Consider the following 24,312-nt stretch of genomic DNA (forward strand, 5'->3'; position numbering starts at 1 on the left):
TTTACTCATCATCACAAAGATGCCTAACTCTTAGAAACTCAGAGGGTAATTGCATTCACTTAAATGTATGTAGAAAATTTGAAGTGAGATAAGCTGTCAGAATATAGTAGTGGTACCTAATGCACTTCTCTTTCAGTATTCATTTTGATTTGAAGAATGTAGAAGGGGTCTTCATCCGAAATAAAAGCAGTATAGCAGGGGATCTTACTCTGTGTCAGGCAGATTGCCACCTGTATCCTCTGCTGGCAAGGATAATAACACTGACAGCTGAGTTAAGTTATTCAGGGACAGCATTAAAATTATGAAAAATAACAGTGCCATCAACCACAGGAAGTATCTTTTCCTTTTAACAGGCCCATCAGAAGACATATCATGTGGCTTTTAAGAAAATGATATAAGGCTCATACAGTTAAAATAATTTCCGGAGCTGGCTATACTTGAGTGCATGCCCATCTAATATTTTCTCATCAGTTTGCGGACAATTGGCCCACTTTGGTGATGAGTCACTCAGTTCCTCTTTCAATTTTGGCACTGAAAACTGTAGGTATCTCTGATATAAAAAAAATACCATACTCTGGCCTTAAAGTTAGATCTAGAAATAGATGACCTGTTATTTTGTTACTTTCACTAGAAAATCTTTTTGTAATCATATATTTTTATATAAAGTGCTCTAATATATTTTATCGATGAGAAGAACCACATTAAAGCATATATTATTGTCTCTCACTATACAAATTAGCTTTCAAATGTGTGTCTCTCATACACATCTTTGAGTTCCAGATCACATACACTAATTCAAAAGGAGATTTGGGAGTGGAATAAGCAAGGAAAAAGGATGACATCCCTCATGACTGCTTCTTTGTGGTGCTCTTGCAAATGTCATGTGACCATGTTCTATAAATTTGCTTCTTAAATATTCCCTGAACTTAGTAGATGCTGCAGTTCTCAGCACTGGGTATAGCTTTATGCTGGGCTGCTCATCTCCCTGTAGAGTTTTCATGTCTTTCTCTATTTGCCCTGCTCCACCTCCCATTCATTCTCCAGAATGCACTCTTCGCACGTAGTTAATATAGATTCTTGACTACAAATCTGGAGTGTAAGAACATTTTTAAATGTGTTGGTTCTGCTTCAAGAGCCAGCTTTGGGGAATTCAGAGAGTGCCTGAGTAAAGAGAGTCAGAGTAAGACCATGGAGCTAGAGCCACAGGATCTATAAATTCTGTGTTGTTGAGCAAATTGCTGCTTTTTGTTAAAGCTTCCTCATGTTTTCACATCTGTACAACAGGAATGACATTCGTCTTTAACTTACAGGTTATTTGTAGATATCAAATAAGATCAAACCTGTGAAATTTCAATGCAGTTCTGGGAATTATATTGCGAAGACCATTCTGGGGGTCCAGAAGGCAGCTTCTTAGACGTCCTCCAACTCCATAGTCATTGTACCTGTTGACATCCACTGCAAACTTTCACTGAGGTTCCCTTTGTCATGTTTCAAATTGCCCACTTTGTATAGATCTTCCATACTAGACAGCGAACACCAAGTATTTGCTACTGGGTGACACTACTTTTGCCCCATCCCTGTGGCTTCCATGAGGTTAGATCACTGCAGTGGTTCAAACTGCATCTACTTTTTCTTGGTAATACTTCCATTCTTTTTTCTCATTCTGAGATAAACTAAGCTAGGAACACATGAAAGTATATCAGGGCTGATGGCAGGGGGCATGCCGAGAGAACAGGAAGTAAACATTCAGTAGCTAGGTCGATTTTTTTTTTTTTTTTTTTTTTTTTTTTTTTTTTTGGTTTTTTCGAGACAGGGTTTCTCTGTGTAGCTTTGCGCCGTTCCTGGAACTCACTTGGTAGCCTAGGCTGGCCTCGAACTCACAGAGATCCGCCTGCCTCTGCCTCCCGAGTGCTGGGATTAAAGGCGTGCGCCACCACTGCCCGGCCGGTCGATTTTTTTTTTTTTTTTAAATAAAAACACCTGGCCTCTATTTCCCTTATATAAGGATGCTTTTAATGACTTCTTGTTACACTCACAATCTAACTGCTACTTCCCTTGAACCTTTTTTTGTTTGTTTGGTTGTCGTTGTTGTTTTTTTGAGACAGGTTTTCTCTGTGTAGCTTTGTGCCTTTCCTGGATCTTGCTCTGTAGACCAGGCTGGCCTCAAATTCACAAAGTTCCACCTGCCTCTGCCTCCTGAGTGCTGGGATTAAAGGCGTGCACCACCACCGCCCGGCCCCAAGAATCTTTTATGGCTGAGTTTGAGCTCAACCCAGAGCCAGAACCTGTCATGTCTGTATTCTTCCTCTCATGCTCTGCCTGCATTTTTATTACTCAGGTCAAACTCACTCAGAAAAGCCTTTGAGGATGTGCCAGGTCAGAATATCTACGATTATTGCTCATTTTGTTTTTTCCTACTCATCATAAATTGTAGTAATATTTTTAATGTATAGATTACATCTCTTCTCATCAGAATGAGGATTAGAGCTATACCTACACAAATAGAAATTAGTGGAATAGAATATGTGGCATACAGTAAATTAATAAACTCTTTTTGAAAAATAGACATTTTGATATGCTCAGTATGTCCATACTGCCTTTAAAAGTTTTACTTTTCACTTTTGAGGTTTTTTAAATCTGCAAGGAACAGCAAATATGCAGGAATCTATTCCTAATTACATTTTAGCTGAAGAACGATTTCATATTTAGATTTTCCTATTGTCTTCATTGACCAAGCATAGGAATTAGTCATTACTGTTTTCTGAAGAACATGTTATTTATTGCAAACTACTGGCATTTAGAATTAACTTTTTGATGAAACATTATAAGGTTACATATTAATTCATAAGCATATACACAAGAAATAAGGATTTCTTTTATATTTTAAACCTCCTTCTTTCCCTCTAATTTTAGGAAATGATGTTAGCATCCATCCATAGGTGAGCTGATAAGCTACAAGTTAAAATACATGGGATATTTAAACATTCTCTTTAAACCCACAGCTCTCCATTGCAATTTTTTTTTTAAAAAAATCTGCATTATCATTTTAAAGGATTAAATTTATTTGGCAGTCCTTCCAAGATTCTGCTTTGAAAAATCACTTTGGGAATTAAGAAATACATTAGCTTTCTAAACCTGCACAGCTTAATACCTTCAAATCTGAGTGCTCTGAGCTTGCTCCCCTTCCTGTTTTGCCACCCTAGTTAACTGAGAGGAGGAGTGAGACCCTATCTGACTGTCAATCAATAATTAGTAAAATACTGATCAGAATCAGAGTACTTGGAATTCAGTTGCATTTCCATTCATATGGATTCCACATGCTTGGTAATCTTATTTAGACTGAATGCATCCTTTAATTGTGTAGTTATCTTGATTTTCTCAACTTACTTTTCTCACTGGAATAGGTAGAGTCCACATGGCAATAACTGAATGAAATGTTAGTCTTATGTTCCACAGAGTCAGCATTTTCCTGAGCCTTTTTAAATATTCAGAAGATGTCTCAGTTCTCTTATAGGTTGCCAGATCTTCTTGTCAGAAGAATGGCTTGCATGGGCCATTTAAAAAATATCGATCCTATTTCCTTAGGTGTGAAAGTCTTAGGGACACTGCAGAATGTCAAGGATGAGAAAATTAAATTTCTATCATGATGCCATTCTAACATACACAGTACCATATTGACATACCTCTTCTAAGTTTTATTTTTCACATGAGTTCTCAGTGCTTATAATAAAATATTTGTATTTATTTTTCCTCTATATTTTTTTCATAAATACATATATATTATATAGGACACTTTTTGAAGTATCAGTATTATATTATCTAGCCAATGGGTAGTTTATCATTTGCCTAAAAACCTCCTATTATTGCATGTTGAGGCTGCTTTAAACTACTCAGAATTTTCAATATTATTGTGATGAATAGTTATATGCAAAGATATTTTGCATTTATTTTCTTAAAAGAGATTCAGAGTATCTGAACTTACTCTCAAGAGTTGAGATTAATAACATTTTTCTACTTGCAGAGACATGGAGTCTCAGCAGGGTACAAATTTGAGCTTCCATGATGATTCTGTACAAGCTTCATTCAATAGCATAGTTTCAAGTGCCATTTCAGCCATCATTTTTATTTCTCCAGCACCAGAAGAAACATCTTCATCTATAGAAATAGAACAGCAGCATCAGTGGTTTTGTGCAGCATTGGTGAAATATACCAAAGTTATGTCTGCACATTTTAAAAGCTGCCACCACTGTTTCCCAAATTGAATGCATGCTATTTTATCAAGAGTATGATAAGTCTGCAGATACAATGGCCACTTGATATATTGAATGTGATTAAGTAACAGACCAAAAATTTCAGGATATTTAGGTAGCAAGGTTGAAAATTCGTAACTGAAAATGGACAACGTAGCTGTCTGGATCCTCAGCTTCGTATGTGTGCACTTTGAACACACTCAGTCACCCACATCATCTAAGCTTTTGATTGTGCTGTTACCACACTTACGTGTAAGTGGCTGTGTGGTGGTAATCTAATTGTATTGAAATATTATTTTGATTTGTACTGAAATATTAATTTGATTGTATGTTAATAAATAAAGTTGTCTGGGGGTCAGAGCTATTAGAGCCATAGCAAGAGTGTGGCGGTGGTGGCACACGCCTTTAATCCCATAAGATCTCTGTGTGTTCAGGGATACAGCCAGCATTGGAGACATATGCCTTTAAGACCTAGGGGGCTGTACATTCAGACAGTGACGAGGCAGTCATGTGTTTGGGTTTACAACCAATGAGAAGGCAGAACAACATACTTTAAAAATACGAACCGACAGGAAGTAGGTCTCTTTTCGCGAAGCTGGGACAGCAGGAGGAAGGGTGAGATTTTAGCTCTGAGCTCTGACTTCTCGGCTTTCTCTTTTACATTGTTTCTGTGTTTCTTATTTAATAAGACGGTTGGTTACATCTACATGGCTGAGTTCATTTCCATACGTTAAATTCTGTTTCTTATATTAGTTCAATACATGGTTAAGCCATTACCAGATATTGTTACTTAGAAAATGGAAACAAAGGAACCAACAAGCCCTCAGCAGGCCTGGAGCTCGTATAACAGGTACCTGAATTTGGGAGAGGTAGTTCAACTTGTGTAGCTTCACAGTGAATAAAAAATTAAATATATAAGAAATATAATATGACTGTATAGTCAAATGAAATTTTATTCAATGCTCAAAGTGTTATAGGTAAAGTTATTTGTTGTGATGTGAGCTTGTTTTGTTATGTTTAAGGTGATTTGAGATAAAACCTCCTATACTTAGTCCCTAGGGCTGCTAAATCAACACACATACCTTTGTACCTTAGTTTAAATGGAGAGCTGCTCATTATTTCTATGCCTATTCCCTAGCTGTTAGTTGCAGTCTATTTCTAGAACAGCAGATGTAGTCAACATATCCTTGTAAGACTTTCTTGCTGCTTATGATTGAAGGTCAGAGTTCTCCTAATGAGCCAACATTCTATTAGCTAAATATTACTTACAGGTTAGTATGTGTCTATCTATCTATCTATCTATCTATCTATCTATCTATCTATCTATCTATCTATCTATCTATCTATCTATCTACAATCAATCAATCTCTATATCATCTATTTATTTATTATGTCTTACATAGTTAAGACATACCACACCATCTTACTATGTAGCCTTGGCTGATCTCATTATCGTGTACTCTGGACCTTCCCGTCCCCTTCTTTCACGTGCTGTGATTACAGGTGTGGGCCATTGTATCTTGCTCTAGTTGTTTAATTTTTCCATCTTATTTGTCCATGCACTTTAATAGTGTGGAATTGTTTTCTGCTGAGAGATTTCCCTTTCGACACTGTAGGGTGTCTCTTGTATATCATCAACCATTCTGGTAGCTGCTGCAGCAGTGAGTAGTGATAGGCGACTCTTTTAGTTTCCCTAGTGTTCTGATGGAAGCTCCTTGCTGCTCATTCAGCCTCTTGTGCTGTGACTTCTGTGATGACACAGCATCGGACACCCAGAGGAAACTTTGTGGTAATAAAACTTGTGTAAATCACAAACTGGGGTCTGTGCTAATTAAGAATATCCGTCTAGAGATAAATGCTTCTCTCAAGTGCAGGTGGTTTTGACGTGCATTTTATATGATGCAGAGGTCATGCAGGCCCAAACTGTCCAAGTCAGCTTGATGTTCTTGTATTGGATTTTCTTCCTGTCTAGGTAGTTTTCTGTGCTGTTCCCTGTTCTCTTGGATAACTTTTCAAAAATCTAATAGTGACATGTTTTACACTCTTATTTAGGTAAAGTTAGGGATAATATTGTGACATCTTCTCTATCAGTGTGAAGACTTTAAATAGAAGTGTCAGGGAATGACCTGGGAGGGACCTCATACTAATCTATGGCCATTGCCACAGTAAGGACCTCCTTCTCTAAATCAAGCTGCCACCTGAACAGCCACGATGTATTTTTATTACTTTGGTCTGAGTTCTTGATTTTTGTCCCTGTCAGATGGGTGTTTCCTACTTGGTGGTGTTAATATTTGTAAGAAGGTAAAGGTTTTGCCTGCCTATTATTTCCTATCTTCTGAAAGAGAATCTTCATCTCAGTCATGGGGATTTATTAATTTATTAATATTCTACTTCTCTACAGGACTTGAGTTTATTAAAAGTTTTTTTTCTCTTTGAGGAAATTTATTAAAATGGTGACCAAACTGGGCCCCCAAAACTAGAGATCTCAATCTATACCGTATATTAATCTTTTCTTCATCTTTATAAAAATAGAAATGTCTTGACTAATCTTAATGCCACTGGCATGATATTTTAATATGATAAGAAAGTAGGGTAGATGGGCATGGCACACGCAGTTACTAAATAATGTTTGTTTAATACTGTGCAGATGACATTTTGAAAAGAATCTTATGTATATTTGTGGACCAAAGGGGCTCAGGATGCTGTCCTCTCAAACAAATGACTTTCTTTTTCTTCATCTCTGACAGAAGCTTACAATCCTGCTCTCCCTTCTTATCTGCTGCCCCAACCCATAGCTTAGGAGAAAAATCTGCCTGAGTGGTGGAATTATTAGATGCTTTGTATGCAGAGTCCAAGGATTCAGTCTCGAGCCAGCTCTGCTCTTAGGGTCAATCCTGGTTCCTGTAGCCAGGTCTTGGGGTGAGCTTTAGTTGCCATGGGTGAGTCTTCCTTCACACGCCAGTGCCAGCTGTTGATGTGATTTGATCATCACTTACTGCCTGCAGAACTGTCACCTGGTCATAAACACCCCTCCCCTGCAGGGTTGTCCATCTGTTTCCACTTCTGGACATCTTCAATAGGTAAAATGTGTCTAGTTGAATTTCGTTACTTTCCTGTCTGCCTTTAGTTTCTGTTACTATCTTTTCTTAGTATCCTCTCTCATATCTTGTCTGCCATGATGGAGCAGCCAGACCTCTGTTTACATTTTCTTCAAATTGTCCATTTGTATGGCTGCCAAATTTCCCTTGTTCTGAGCAATAGGGAAGGGCACACCACTGAAATATGTGAAAAGATGAAGGCAGTGAGTGTATCATGTTTCAATAGTACTAAATATGATTTTTTTAATCTCATGCTATTTCAAGAAATATTTTTAAGACTCAACAGCAATTATTTAATTTATATTCTGTATATATAATAAATATTTGGTTTTAGATAAGTACAGTAAAAATGAATTGTATCTTTTGCTTGGGAGAAAAATATGATGGTTAACAAAAATATAGTCCTTATAAATGTAAGTAAATTTTTGCATTTAAACATGGAAAGTTTTCATCAAAACTATTTTTAACTTTGGCTTGAATATTAAGAAATCTGTTTGAATTGACACTCCCACAGCACCCCCTATTAATTACTGCTCATGGCTATAAGAGCTCAGCTCTGCTTCCTGTCTCTCCTAAAAGAATGTCCTTCCACCTTGCTCAGTATCAAGTTGTCAGTTACTGATGTTGGTTAAAGCAGTTTGCCCTCCCCCCACACCCCCGGAATTAGAGGATCCTGTCTTAACCAGTGGACCTCAATGGGAATGGAAATAAGACAGACAGGTGTGGAAAACTCATTGAGATAGTGCTTCTGATAGAAGGTCAGTTTCAATTGCTGTTTTTAAATTTTGAAACAAAATTATACTAGTGGGGTAAAGGAACTTGTTTTAATAGATATCCTTAATTATTTCAAATAAGAAACTTCTTAGCTTGCTTTTCCTTTACTTTTATTGATTGGCACCCACTGTTGTCAGATTGGTGGACCGGGTGACTTTCTGGGTGGTTTGTGGGAGTAGAATTTTCTCTGTTTTCATTTGGCATTTTTGTCATCTGACAGAAGGCAGTGATTTTACTCTTGGATTCACATGTGCAGTTTCCTCTTTGGTAGTGTTCACATAGAGGAGGAGAGCTCACGTGGTAACAGAGAAGAATACCTGGTTTAGCAACTTTGGCGTACAGTTGACAATCAAGCCTACTTTGTAGCTTCTCCCATATATTACTGTTTTTAATATTCGTATGGAAATGAGACAAAATAATCCATAGCAGGAAAATCTGCCTTTTATTTAGAGTTGTCTAAAAACTCTGATTGCCCTTGCTTCTGTTGTCTGAATGGTTAGCTGTGTTCTATCTTTTTAAGCATGAATTGCTAAGTGTGAAGTAATTTGGGTTTAACACGGACATTGTATCCTTCCATAATTATGGGTATTTGATTGATGATCTTGACATTTTTATGTTTTCAGTATTGTGAGGGAGAAAATCTAGTTTTAAGATTTGCCCTTTAAAAAATTAGAAAATTAAAAATTAATCTGATTGAATATTGCATGTCTGCAAAAAGAAAATTCCAGATGTCATTTCAGCTAGTAAGGAGGGTTGTTCATTTTCAAAAATTAAATAGCAATTTTAATATTTTGGTAACATTTTGAAAATGCTTTGAATCAAAAAGTCAAAAAACTTATTCACTCCAACCAATTTACTTGGAAATACAAACAAACAAACAAGGAAACCTCTAATGAATGGACATTGTTAATTTTAAAATGTTCCTTAAGGTGTTCTGGGTTCCATAAAACATTTATTAGCAAATTATGTATTAGATATTGTACTTTAAGATTCTAATTATACTATTTTGTATAAGTTACACATCAAATATTATGTTAGCTATAAACAGTCTATGTGATAAGTGGTGTTCAATTTCCATTTAGTACAAAACAAACTATCCTTTAATTCTGTGTTAATTTTAGATCCATTTAAAAACCTCTGTGATCTCATTTTCCCATCTATTACTTTGGCTACCGTCTCTCATTCAAAGAAAGAGTGGTTTTCATACATAAATAGCAGACCATGGGATGTCAGAAAGATGACAAACTTTGGGATTAAAAATTATTTTATTTATTAAAAAATAAAAAAGGTTGAGTTTTTTTTAAAGGACTCTTATCAGGGACATAATCCTGACAAGTTTATTTACTCCTACGCAGTAAAAATGTTTCCACAGCCTTGCTGTTGCTGTAATTAGAAGATAGCATATGGTAGTTCTTTGGAAGCAAGTCACAAATATTATGTTACTTAATTTTTACCCTTCCCCCATGAGATATTGTTATCTACCTATTACATATGGAGAAATCAAATCTTTAAGTGTTTTTTGTTGTTGAGAACTTCATAAATGTGTAAAATGTGTTATGATCATATCCATTACCCATTTCCTCTCTTCAAATTCATTCCCAAGTCACTTACCATTATTTCCTCCATCAATTTTTCATCTATTTATTATTATTATTATTATTATTATTATTATTATTATTATTCTTTATTATTATTATTATTGTTTTTTTGAGACAGAATTTCTTTGTGTAGCTATGGCTGTCCTCAAACCCACTCTGTAGACTAGGCTGACCTCAAACCCAGAGATACTCCTGCCTCTGCCTCTCGATAGCTGGGATTAAAGGTTTGTGCTGTTACCACCTGGCTGTGTTTTTGGTTTTTTTTAACCCATAGAATTCACACAGTGCTTCCATTACATGCATGAGTGGAGGGCCATTTATTGGAGCATGGGGGGCCCTTCATGGGCCTCATTTTTGAAAACCACTGGCTCTCCCTCTCCTGGCAATCATCAGTTGTCTATATCTCCTCAGCTAGAGTAGTACTTTATGAGTCACTCCCACATCCATGCTGGGATTGTGTGGGACTTGCTTTTTTTTGTAGATTTTGTGCATGTTTTCACAGACACTGTGAGTTCATGTGTATATCTGTCCTGTTGTGTTCAGACACTATTTCACTGTAGTTATTCATGTTCTTGTCACTTAAAATCTTGTCACTACCTCTCCTGTTATGATCCCTGAGCCTTTGGAGGAGGAAGTGTGATGTAAATGTCCCAATTAGGGCTGGGTACTCTACAATCTCTTTTCCTCTACACACTGACCAGTTGTGGGTCTCTGTGTTTATTGACATCTACTGCAAGAAGAAGCTTTTGTTATGAAGCTTGAGAGATGAGTTAATATATTGGTATAAAGATAATACTGAAGCAGCTAAATACTATGTAGACATTTAGCAGAACAATAGTATTAGTTTTCCCATAGGTACTATGACCTACCTAGGTATGGATTCTTGGCCCCATTAATAGTACAAGGCATAGTTCCATCTTGTGGAGTGAGCCTAAAATCTAATCAGAAAATGGATTTTACTCCTATAGCATTTGTGCCACTACTATACCAATGAGGATATTTTCCCTGTCTGGTAATTATTATAACTTGCAGGGTTCATGGCTGAGTAAGACTGTTGATAACTACACATTCCTTCCCTAGCATGTGTAGCAATTTCTGACTCTATGAAAGCTAGACAACAGGGATACAACTTCGAAGTTGGTACTAGCTTGGAGAATATCAAGGCTATGGATGCTGCGTTGGATTTTTTTTTCCTACTTCATGGAGTAAACAACACAGTCAGGATTTTAATTCAGATATGCATTTTCATTTCTGAAAATACATTTAAATTCCACTTATCCTGCATTGCTGTTGTAAGAACATAACTGGGTTGTATATTATATCTCCTCTCACTTAGTAAATGCTTGTAAGTATTGGAATTGTGATTGGGTTTCCTCTCCTTTGCCGCTCTTCTAGTCTTTTCCTAACTCCTGGTTTTCATGTCTTGTTTGAACCATCTGTTTGACTAAGATTTCTCTGTGTTGCAGCACTGATTAAGGGCATTAATGGTTTTTAACTTTAAGATGCTTTTCCTGACTCCTTAATCTTAGGACTACCCAGGCTCTATAGCATCATAAATAAATGGTTGTTCTTCATAATTACCCAGTCTTGGAATTTTCCTATAGCAACAGCCAATAGCCTAAGTCCAACTGTTGCTCGAATCTTAAAAGGTCTTATTAATAAAAACAAACCCAGAGCCAGGTATTGGAGTGAACTCTGAAAGGTTAGAGAAACAGAACAAGCCATATCCAAACTCACCTTGCCAACTTCTCAGCTGATCTTGTTTCCTCAAACTGAAAGTCTCTGTGTCCTCACCTGAATGGATCTCAGCTGAACTGCTGCTCAAAAGTCTAAAAGCTTAAAAAGCCTCTAGTTCCTGGTCCTCATGACTTATTAGCTTTCTGCTTCCTGCCATCACTTCCTGGGATTAAAGACATGTGTCACCATACCTGGCTCAGTTTCCATTGTGGCCTTGAAATCATAAAAATCCAGATGGATCTCTACCTACAGAATGCTAGGATTAAAGGCATGTGCTACCACTACCTAAACTCTATGTTTAATATTATGGCTGTTCTGGTCTCTGACCCCCAGATAAGTTTATTGGGGTGCATAATATACCAACTATATCTGACAGTTACTAAATTTAGGAACAGGGATTGACTGCAGTCATCCAGACTGTACAAAGAACATGCATAATCATATTGTCTTGCCATTTTAGTTTCCCACACTATAGATGGAAGATTGCTGTTTTCTATACCAAGCCACGCATTCAGTAAGTGCCTGTGCTCTGGCAGGGACTCTGGGAGGATGTGGTCTTTGTCCATGAGGACATGAATTCTCTTCACGGTGGATGAGGTCAGTAGGTAAGAATGAGGCAGATACTTTGATAGTAGTAATCAGAACATGCTATATCAGAATAAACAGTTCCCAGTTAGTATAGTTAATTTTAATCCTGTTTTGAATAGACAGTTATATTAAAGAATTTATTTCTGTTGTGGGTGCTGATGAGGCTCCACATTCTTATATTTATATCTTTATATTTTAGCTGTATGATACATTCAAATCAAATATGTTACATCATGGTCCATGATGAAAAAACTTTAGGGAAGGCAGTTTTGAAATTTAGTATTTGGATTTCTAATGAGAAAGACACTTTATGCCTGAAACAAATTGGTAGGCAGATGCATTTGGCTCATTGGTGCTCTGTTCTAAGTAGAATATTAAGGAAGTTGAGAAAGAAAGTCCATAAGTCTACAGTGACATGTAACAGAATTTAATGGTACATGTGAAAAAATTTTAAACCACTTTATTTTCATCACTCTCCTCAAGATAACAGGAAGTTAATATGCACAGCAGATATGTATTTCAGTAACATATTAACCCTAATTTAGGATAAAATTTTTCTTAAGTAGAAATTTATTTTTGTCATTAATCATCTAACAGGAACATGTTTCAGTAGAATGGCTGATAAAAGAATATGATATTTATTAAAAAAAAAACTTTGAAGGAACAATAAGAGATGGAAAAGAGACCAAACAAACAAGTTTTTAAAAAAAAGATTGTTTAGTATGTGGACATCTTTTCATACTAGTCATAAATGCTTTTCCTTTTTATATCTCCAGCTTGCTTATTTATCATGGCTTTAGGTATATTGAAAAGCAATTTCCATACTCAGCTTGTTAGCCTCTTTTCAGCCTACAGTGGTTTTTTAATACAGTGATGATGGTTTCATGGTGTCAGAGAACTTGGAACAGTTTTTATTTTAAGTTTAAGTTTAAAGAAATCAAAAGTATACCCGAACCCAAAGGTCTCAGGAAGATCAGAGATCATTCTTCAGAAGGTGGGTCTTATACTTATGTAATTTTCATATTTAATTCATCTCAAGACATGAAAAGGATGTATCATGTTCATCTTACCTCTTAACATAATGGGTTTTCCTTTTCCCCTTATCCCAAGTTCAATTACTTGATATGGTTGCATGTTGGGTACTTAGAAGAGTCACAAAACTCTATAATGCATCAGTTATACCCAGACTAAAATGAGTAATGGGACCATCACTATTTCTGAAAAACCTCACAAAGCTTATTCCAAATATGCTCTTTGGTCAATAGTTGGAATGTAAAGCATTTTAGGGAACTTTTGGATACATTTTAAGCTATGGAGATATTTTGAAAGCACTATTCTTATGACCTTGGCATTTGTAAAGTTTCATGAGAGTTTCTTTGCATCTGGGAATAAGAAGTACTCTTTTAGGAGTTTGGAAATTGGACTAAGATAGAGGACTGGGCTAAGCTAAGCAGGGATGTCTAAACACTAGGGAAACCATAAGAAGCTAGTAATGTATGAAGCCCCTCCATCTTTAGATTCGGAGGCTTTACGTGAACTGAGATCACTAATACTGTAAAGCTTCTCACGTCTCACTCTTCACCATTAAATTATGATTCATATTTTATGTCCAGTATTAGAGTTTTCAGAGATGCCAGTATGTGCCAGGCATTTTGTAGATGGAAGAGAATGCTAAGGGATGCCTGCATTTGCTTGAAATCAGGTGGCAGGAGACATGGGGGAAAATAGATGAAACTCACTTTATATTAAATAGCTATTATGCTCCAGTTATTTTGTGGCTGAATACACCAATATCAATAAGAGTTGTAGTTGTAATGCCTATGGTGTACATTATGTTTCAAGGATCATATTCCTATGTACTTTTATGTATTGACTCATTGACTGCTTACAAAAACCTTCAAAGGTAGTCACTACAATGTCCTTTAAAATATCTCCATGTAAAAAACACCTGTGCACACACAGACTACCTGATTTGCTTCATTGTCAAAGAGTTGGATAGGGACTAATTCTGCTTTCAGATACTGGCATTCCAGGGCCAGCCCCTGCTTTTTTAACTGCTTTCATTTATCATCTATATTGTTTGGGGAAATTGCTTGTACTACTCTGAGTAACCACTCAAATGGAGATTTCTTGTGTATAGTACTGGGACTTTTGCTAGTTTATGGTTCTTAGGGGGAGCCTCGTCAACCCAAGTGGCTACACACACACACACACACACACACACACACACACACACACACACACACACACACACACTTGCTTTAATGTAGTCCTAGAAATTCTGTGTCTCAGCAGCTGTTCCCAAATAACCTCAAAGATGCTTAATATTAATTACAAATGCTCATTCTTGTTACTAGCTAACTCTTGAAACTTAAATTAACCCATTTATATTAATCTACATTCTGCCACCTCTCTTTCATCTTGTACCTCCACTTGGTGTCTTGCTGGTGATTCCTCTGACTTCACCCTTCTTCCTTCCAGTCTCCTTCGGTTGGCTCTCCTGCCTAACCTTATCCTGTACAGCTATTGGCCAGTCAGCTTCTTTATTAAACCAATCACAGTGACATATAGCCACAGTTTAAGGATATATATGCACACTTTAGGAATTTTCCACACTTTAAGGTACACACACACACACACACACACACACACACACACACACACACACACTTACTAGACAGGCAGTAGCAGTGCACACCTTAAATCCCAGCACTCTGGAGACAGAGGTACACAGATCTCTGTGAATTCCAGGCTAGCCTAGTGACTATTACATTCTACAAAGTGAGTCCCAGGACAGCTAAGGCTGTCATACAGGGAAACCCTGTCTTTTAAAAAAAGCCAAAAATAAAAGACATAAGTATACAAATACTATTATATGTATCGTGTATAATTATTTTAGGTAAGTATGAAATAACATAATTCCTTGAAGTTTTTTTCAGATAGTTTTGGTGATATTTATTCCTATCTCTCCTTCTTCAGTGTTGATTTCTGCCTCTCCTCCAAAGTTAGAACCCTCTTTAAGTTTTCCCATTTCCCACTTCACATCGTATTTATTCTGTTTTTACCCTCCAAAACTTCCACTCACCGATGATCCCTTCATACTTTCCTAGTCTCTATGGTTACTCCATGCTGTATATTCATAATTGCAGATTTGTAGCTAGGGAGCACATGTGAGGAAAAAAACATGCATTTGTTTATCTGGGTCTGGGTTACCTCACTCAATATCATCTTTTTCAGTTCTATACACTCACCTATAAAGTAATAATTTCATTATCTTTTATAGCTGAATAGTATACCACTATGTATATGTACAACTTTTTCATTTCCCATTCATCTCTTGAATGGCATTTTATTTTGTTTCTATTTCCTGGTTATATGAATATGATGATAATGAACATAACTGAGCAGCAATCTGCAGAACAGGAAGACAAGTCTTTGGACACATGCCAAGGAGTGCTATATTTAGAGCATATGGTAGATTTATTTTTAGGTTTTTTTTTTGAGGATTATCCCTATTCATTCCAGAGTAGATACACCAGTTTGTCTTCCCATCAACAGTCAATGAGAGTTCCACTGTTTCCAAAATGTTACATGCATTTTTTGTCAGTTGTTTTGTTGATTTTACCCGTTCTTACTGGAGTGAGATAAAAATCTCAAAATTGTCTTAATTTATATGCCCAGAATTGATGAGGATGATGAATACTTTTTAATGTATTTATTAACTATTTTTATTTCATTTATTGAGAATGCTTTGCTTATATCCCTAGCCCATTCTATTGGATCATTTGTTTTCTTGACTCTGTTTTTTAGTTCTGTGTACATTCTAGATATTAGTTTTCTATCAGATGGATAGCTGGCAAGGTTTTTTCTCATTTTGAGTTTCTTCTTTATTTGTTTAACTGTTTCCTTAGTTGTACAGAAGCTTCTAGTGTTAGGAGGTCCAAGTTGCCAGTTGTTGACTATTATTCTTTGGCAACAGAGTCCTGTTCAGAAAGTCCTGTCCTAACTCTATGTCTTCTAAGATTCTGTCTAATTGTCTTCTAGCAGGTTTAGTGTTCCAGGGTTCAAAATGAGGTCTTTGATCCATTTGGGTCTAACTTTTGTACATGGTAATATATATGGCTTTAACTTCATTCTTTTGTGTATGAACATTCAATTTTCTGAAGATCTTTTCTTTTCTTCAGCATGTGTTTTTTTTGCCTCTTTATCAAATATCAGATGTCTGTAATTAAGAATACTCATGCTTGGGTATTTCATTTTATACCATCATTCTATATGTCTGTTTTTGTGGCACAATATTTTTATTTAGAGCTGCTTTTCACCTCTCTCACAGAGTTGGAAGGGGTAGACCATTTGCAGACAAGGGGTCTTTGAGACAAACATGCTTTATTCTAAAAGATGACTGGGTGGGGATGAAGACTAATTCCAGAGCCAGTTTCTTGGTGAGTTCTAGCAGCATATGACAATTTATGTGAGGTTAGTGACTTAAATCAATCATATTCTTTCCACACTCTTTCTTCAGTAGTGTAACAAATCTCCTTTCTACACAGTTGGCTTTTTTGTTCATATTCTCCCTGCCACATGCTTTTTCAGTTATCACTTGAGGAAAAATATAAAAGGTCATTCAATAATAAAAAAGCATTTTGCATGGTATCCTGTCAAAAAACCACTAAGGGATTGTGGTGATATTTTATTTGTGCTCTAATAAATAAAGCTTACATGGAGATCAGAGGAAAAAGCCAGCCACTATATTAAACATAGAGGTCAGGCAGTGGTGGCACACACCCTTAATCCTAGAATCCTGGAAGGCAGAGATTCATCCAGATTTCTGTGAGTTCAAGGCCACACTGGGAATAGAGCTATGTGTGGTAGCACACACTTTTAAATCCCAGTGCCAGTTAACCATAGAGGTCTGGAAGTCTGTAAAGACAGATAGGAAGTGACATTGCTGGGAGGAAAGAGGAAAGTTATGTAGCTGGGTGGAGAGAGAAAGTAATAGGGCAGGGATGCAAAGGCATATAGGCCTAGGTATACAGGAAGTAGCTCTCTCTTGGCTGAGGATATCCAAGTGGTAAAAATGTGGCTGGCTTCTTTTTGCTTTTCCGATCTCTCAGTTTTTACTCCAATATCTGGCTCTGGGTTTTTTTTTTAATTAATAAAACCATTTAGCAATTCATCTTACAAGGGACACTACCTTTGTAGATATGAGCAAGCTGTTGGTAACACTTTTACTTGTTAATTACAAAAGTTAATTGTAAGGACCTCTGCTCCCTTGTTTAAAAGATGTAGATATAGGAGACTTACTCTGTAGCCAAGGGCAATGAACACAATAAATAATAATAAAGATGACATCTTTATTTATTCCTTGGTGGTACACATTGTATTTATTTTCAATGTGTTTGATTGGTCATTGGTCTGTGTTACTCTGGGTTGTTATGTTTCTTTACAAACTTCAGTCAGCTAGGTTCCCTGTGCCTTTTAGTGCTAGATAAATGTAAGTTTTTCAAGTTACCAATACAGAGTTCTCCACCCTCAGCACCAAATAATTATTACTTGAATTGTTTAAAGGAAATCTCACCTTCCACTTTCAAACTCAGAAGTCCTGGAAGTTTTAAGTTTTTTTCTTTTAGTCATTGTTGTCTTTATTTGTTAGTTTCCTCTAATGTATTGACTTATTCCATGTATGTTATGTTATTTCTTGAAACTTTTCTTTGTATTTTTGTATTGACATTAACCCATCCTTGCACTTTCTCCTAAATAGTATTGAGAAATCATTTTGTATTTACCATTTTATTGGTTGTATAGGAGCACCAGAAGTTGGTTCTGTTGTCCTTTAACATTAACTACTCATGAACTATGCGTCTGTGCTACATAGACTTCACAGCCATTGATATTTACTGATGACAGTGTGTTTGTCTAGGGATGTAACAGTCTCCCCTCTTGGCAGACTATTTCAGTTTTGTTTTTTTTTTTTTTTTTTTTTTGTGTGTGTGTGTGTGTGTGCTATAGGTGCCCAAGCATTCAATATCCTCCTTTCTTTTAACAGGTACTATTTGAAAACTGTTGGAAAAGCAAGATTTAGTAGTTTCTAGACACTTACCTCTTCTGTACCTCCAAGGGAAGGATTTGAAGTATTGTAAGTGTTCATGGAGCCTCATAGCCCAGGCTTCTCTGCTTCCAAAAGACTGGTTATTTAAGTTTCAACAGAGAACAAAATTCAATATCTGCAGAACTCTAACAATGTCTGAATTATTTGTTAGCTTATCAGAGATGGTTCAGATGATTTCTTCTGAAATTTTCCTTTTACATAATAGCAGGACCAACCGTCTCCATAGCCCAGTAGATAAATGAAGAATTATTGGTGAAAGTGACTCTGTGTACTTGTCTTGATTTAAAAGAAAAATAATGAAAATACAAGTCATTTTCCACGAGGGAAATTGTGTTCATTGTCCTTGGCTATAGAATAAGCCCCCTGTAACTACATCTTTTAAACCAGGGAGTGAAGATCCTCACAACTAACTTTTGTGATTAACAGGAAGAAATGTTAGCAACAGCTTGCTCATATCTCCAAAGGAAGTATCCCTTTATTCTTTAAAGGTGGTAATATATTAAGTTTTGTTTCTTTGTTTCTTCCTTCCTTCCCCCTCCACCCTCCCTCCTTCCCTCTCTCTCTCTCTCTCTCTCCCTCCCTCCCTCCCTTCTTTCTTTATTTTCTTTCATTGAAACAGGGTCTCATTCTGTAGCCTATTATGGTCTAGAACCAGGTCAGTCCCAAAGTCATAGATGTCCTCCTGATTTAGACTCCAATATGCTGAGATCACATATGTGAGCATGCCACCCATCTCAAAAGGCATTTTGTTACAAAGAATATGTGTCCCAAAGTTCTGTCTGCATCTGTTCTCAATGCCTTCTACATGAACCTGATCAATCAATTACGTAGAGTTTGAAGACTTCTTGAAGTTTGCAAACCCTTACATCCAAGTCCTCCTTATTCTCATCTGCAAAATAAATATGATCCTACTAATTTCTTCCTGTTTTTCAGTTCTTTTTCTGGAGGAGTCTTTTCAGTTCAAAATACCCAATCAAGATGTTTTGTGAGACAAAACCAAATTCGTAACCACTTGATTCATCTCGTGTTTTTCCTCTCTAAATGAGTTAACAGCTTTATGTTATAGGATATAATACACACCACTGCAGACTGCAATTGAAACTGTAATCTTTTGTCATCCTTTTCTCTTTATATTAATTGTAATTGCCACTATTGTTCTCTCCCTTATTCTTCTTTTGATTATTTTTCAGTAAATCTTTCCCTGGTTAATTATTCTCAAATATAAGTTTAGCTGCTCCCTTGGGGTATTCTGAACACCATTCACTATATCACTTGACTCTTTTTTTAAAGTGTAAGTATGAACATAGAATGTAGCTTCATCCTTTGAGCTCTCAAAATGAACTGAAGAAGACAGCCGTGGTTCTTTACTGTATATTCAATGTTTTTGAGTGATGTACTTCATTTTCTAAATTTTATTTTATTTGTTTGTAACTAATTGTTTTTAATATTTTATGTGTACAGGTATTTTAGCTGCATGTGCACCATTTACCTGTCAGTGCATTATTTATGTGCAGGTGCCCATAGAGGCCAAACGAGGTCATGGCTCTCCTAGAACTGAAGTTACATATGGTTGTGAGTCTCCATGTAGGTGTTGGGAGCAAACTCAGGTCATTTCCTCTTGAAGATCAGCAAATGCTCTTAATTTCTGAGCCTTCTCTATAATTATCATTTCTTGAATTTTAGGAAGTTTACAGATTTCATACCATTGTTTGGAAATCATGAAGAATGACAAGTTTTAAATAATGAAATGTCATCATGATATATTCTATAGAAGTACATGAAGCTTCTGAAAAATATTAGACATAGTAGACAGAGTGGTCTCAGTTTAATGGCTCCTTTGAATATTTGTCTTATAATTTTGTTAATATAAATGATTTCTACCATCCTCCTGGTATTTGGGTTCCTGAAAAACAATAAGCTTGTTTATAGCTGTTAGAGTCACAACATAAAGAACATCCAAGAATACCATGGTCAACGACATTCAATATTCTGCTGGACTGTTGCTGGCATTAGTTTGGCAAATTTACCTCATCCCTGGAGTGCTTACATTTGTTTATTTTTTTTTCACCAGCAAGTGCTGTGGGATGGCCTGTATGTCAAATGCTCTGATTGGTCAATAAATAAAACACTGATTGGCCAGTGGCCAGGCAGGAAGTATAGGCGGGACTAACAGAGAGGAGAAAGGAGGGAACAGGAAGACAGAGGGAGACACTGCCAGCCGCTGCCATGACAAGAAGCATGTGAAGACATGGGTAAGCCACGAGCCACGTGGCAAGGTATAGATTAATAGAAATGGGTTAATTTAAGATATAAGAACTGTTAGCAAGAAGCCTGCCACGGCCATAGAGTTTGTAAGCAATATAAGTCTCTGTGTTTACTTGATCGGGTCTGAGGGGCTGTGGGACTGGCAAGTGATAGAGATTTGTCCTGATTGTGGGCAAGGCAGGAAAACTCTAGCTACAAGCAAGATCTATCTGGAAAAAAAATAATAAACAGAAATGTAAGTAGAAAACAGTGAACCTCTGAGGACCCTGAACATATACACCAATCTTGGTTCTAAATACACTCTGCCCCCCAAAAAACACTAACGATTTTCCTGACTCTCCCAAATGAAATTACAGTAAAGAAAGAGGTAGTTTACAGCAAAAGAATGTTTAAAATACCTTTGTATAACTTAGACTTACTGTCACTGTGACAGCTACGTGAAAGGAAAAATTAACAGGAAGAAAAACATCTTGTGGTTTCTGCTTCCCGAGGATCTAGTCAGCCATGGATAAGAAGATGTGGTAAATCTCAGCTTGTGAAGTTGAGGGAGCAGAATGCCTGTACTGGTATGTTTTTTCTGCTTCTCCTTTTATTCCACTCTGGCTTCTAGCCTATATGATGTGGTGACACTCGTATCCGAGGTGGGTCTCTCCACTCACTAATCTCTCTGTCTAAGCCATCACAGACAAATCAGAAAAATGCTGATCTAATATCTGTTCCCCACCAAATCAATCTGACAACCAAGATTAATGATCCCAACCCCAAGCCTACATAGAGTTGTAGTGGTTAGTCACAGTTCTTAACTTAATGGGTGAGCTGCATTTGGGCATGTTCATAGGAGATTTTCTTGATCAGGTTCATTGAGGTGGGAAGACCCATTAAACTGTGAGTGGTACACTCCGCTGGACTTGGATACTAGACTGAATTAAAATGTAGCATGAATCTTAAAGGTTCTTACTAATAAAATCAAACCTGAGCCAGGTATTGGGGTGAACACTGGAAGATCAGAGAGACAGAACAAGCCACAGCTATCTCACCTCAACAGTTCCTCCGCTGGTCCTGTTTCCTCAGACTGGAAGCCTCTGAGTCCTCATCCAGAATGAATCCCAGCTGAACTGTGCTGCTTCAAAGCCTGAAAGCTTAACCAGCCGAATGCTTAATCAGCCACATGCTTAACCAGCCACATGCTTAACCAGCCAAATGCTTCTAGTTTCTGGTCCTCACACCTTATATACCTTTCTGCTTTCTACCATCACTCCCTAGGATTAAAATTTTGCTTCCTGGGATTAAAGGCGTGAGTCACCAAGCCTGGCTGTTTCCAATGTGGCCTTGAACTCACAGAGATCCCAGATGGATTTCTGCCTCTGGAATTCTAGGATTAAAGGCATGTGCTATCACTGCCTAACTAGTGGCTTTTCTGTTCTCTGACCCCAGATAAGTTTATTAAGGTACACAATATTTTGGGGAACACAATACCACCACATTAAAAGGAGGATGCAAGTTGAGCACCACAGCTATCATTCTCTTCTTCCTGATTACAGACACGATGTGGCCAACAACTTCAAGATTTTGCCACCTTGGCTTCCCCAAAATCCTGGAATATATCTCAAACTGTGGGGCAAAGTAAGTTCTTTCATCCTTAAGTTTCTTTTGCTATGTATTTTGTCTTAGCAAAATTACATAATAATCAATACAAGAGGGAAGTATTTTCTAGTAAGAAGAAATCATTGTCCTTCCTATCAACTAGGAATAAAGCACCATAAAAATCCTCACTCCCTGTGTGTGCGGGCAAAGTTTCTCAGAGGAGGAGATTAGAAGAGCATCCAGCTTTTCTCAAGCACCAGTGAATGGATTTCAATTCCCATATCCTATCATTCACACGATTACACAAAAAAAAATAATAATAAGGGTGAGAATTAGTAATGGGACAGATTTAATAAATAAATCTTAAGGGCTAACTGAAGGCCTGGGTTTAAAGGTAAAATAAAAATTTTAAGGGTTAACAAAAATCTCTTCCAAAGACTCTCTTGTTGCAAATAAAAAAACAGTTTTAAAATTCTCTGTGTGTTCAAATGTCAATTATTGCCAATTTCACAGGCTCCTCAAACAAGAGATTTTCATTTAGCAGAGCCAACTTTACACTATCTGCCAAAAGCTCATAGAATGGCCCCTTTCCATCTGGTGAATGTTCCACAATGAAATTAGAACTGTTGGAAAAATAATGGAAATCTACAGGCATGTATTACTGTAGCTGAAATGTGATATTTTGTTAGAGATCTTCTTATAAATTGCTTAGTTAAGGGCCAATGTTAAGTTCTTTGGAATAAGAAATCCTTGAGTTTCTTTTTTGTTTTTCATTTGTTATTAGTGTACCAGAATTATAAAAAAGAGTTTAAATGTTGTATTTTCTCATATATTTATATATGAAATGTTTCATATATGCATGTAACATAGTTGAATTATACCCATTCTCCATACTTTCCTGTCTCTTCATCCCCACTTCATCCCTCACCCTGGTACATTCTCAACTTTCCTTATTATAACTGAAGCAATTTCCTACTTCCATTTAGAAATAAACCATTCTAAACACATAGCGGTGCCTACATTGCCAGCCAGTAATATTCAATACTATCTGGTGAGTCTCATAACTCACCTTGGAACATCAAATGAAAAGTGTAGGTGCCCAACCCTGAAAAAAGTAATAATATGTAATGATTTATAAATAACTTCAGGAATTAAAAATCTTTTGCACATAGAAATTTGAAAGAGGGGCTTTACAAACTTAAAAAAATGTATTAGACATTTCTGAAAAAGAAGGCCTGTTTTAAGTCCAATACATAATTTTATTTCCCATAGGTTCATTTACTCAACTCTGCATTGCTGACATTTCCATCTTTGAAGAATTAAATGAACTTCTCATATAATTTTCTACTACTTTGTGAATAGGCCACAAAGGAGATAGCTCAGTTAGTGAAAAAATGGTCTGCTTTTCCAGAGTACTAGGAAAAATTAATTATGTGTGTGTGTCTGTGTGTGTGTGTGTGTGTGTGTATGTACATAGATGTATGTTCATATGTACCTATATGCATATATCTAGGTGTATTTAGAGATGAGCTGACATATGCATAATGTATATATGATCATAATCAAAGAGAGGAAAGGGTAGTTTCAGTTAATAAAATTATTATTATTATTATTATTATTATTATTATTATTATTATTATTATTGAGACAGGGTCTCTCTACATACCCCTCATTTTTCTGGAACTCACTAGGCAGATTAAGCTACCCACAAAGTCGCAGATATTTCCCTGCCTCTGGCCCACAAGTGCTGAGATTAAAGGCATGTGCCATCATATCCAGTTCAAATGTTAGTTTTTGAAATGTGACACACATGCACATGTTTTTCTTTTCTTTATCTTCTTTTAGTGGTTGAAAATGTCCAAAATTCTTACCTTGTGCTTCATGAGAAATTTAATTATCAAATTCTTTAAATCAGCATAAAAATGCTGTCCAGTCATGGGAAGAATACTCTAAGGTTCAGAAAATGAGAGTCATCAGAGACCTAAGAGAGAAAAACAACAGGATAGTCCTAGGTGAGATGTTTTCAGTGTTCATATTCAGGCAAACCACAAAATAGGCTCCCTGGACCAGTGCTCTGGAGAGCATGCATTACAGGGAAAGAGGTCTTCTTATCCATGGTATGGGGGCTTCCATTCATCTCGAAACCTGCATGGCACATTCTTTCCCATTTTGCCTCATGATTCATTCCCAGGCCTACCTTTGGTTAGCTTTAATTGACAGAAACGAATAGGAAGTCACTGAAACTTCAGTTCAGAAAGGATTGAAATTTCATGTTGATGTGTTTGTTCTTCAGTTTCTGTTCAGAGACC

At 36.6% G+C, this 24,312-nt stretch overlaps 2 long non-coding RNA genes across 2 annotated transcripts in view; both read left to right on the top strand.

Annotated features, from left to right (window-relative positions):
- The first annotated feature begins 7,984 nt into the window (after nucleotides 1-7,984).
- LOC121827292 (uncharacterized) overlaps nucleotides 7,985-24,312 on the top strand; it is a 301,492-nt gene continuing 285,164 nt past the window's right edge. The window contains exon 1 of the long non-coding RNA XR_013049200.1: nucleotides 7,985-8,106. This is a non-coding gene — a long non-coding RNA (uncharacterized LOC121827292). The remainder of the gene's footprint in view (nucleotides 8,107-24,312) is intronic.
- LOC121827294 (uncharacterized) lies at nucleotides 18,760-23,232 on the top strand. The gene is made up of 4 exons (XR_013049204.1): nucleotides 18,760-20,430; nucleotides 20,833-20,985; nucleotides 21,961-22,042; nucleotides 22,517-23,232. It is a non-coding gene; the product is annotated as an uncharacterized LOC121827294 (long non-coding RNA).

This window comes from Peromyscus maniculatus, chromosome 2, assembly GCF_049852395.1.
Source record: "Peromyscus maniculatus bairdii isolate BWxNUB_F1_BW_parent chromosome 2, HU_Pman_BW_mat_3.1, whole genome shotgun sequence".
Lineage (NCBI taxonomy): Eukaryota > Metazoa > Chordata > Mammalia > Rodentia > Cricetidae > Peromyscus > Peromyscus maniculatus.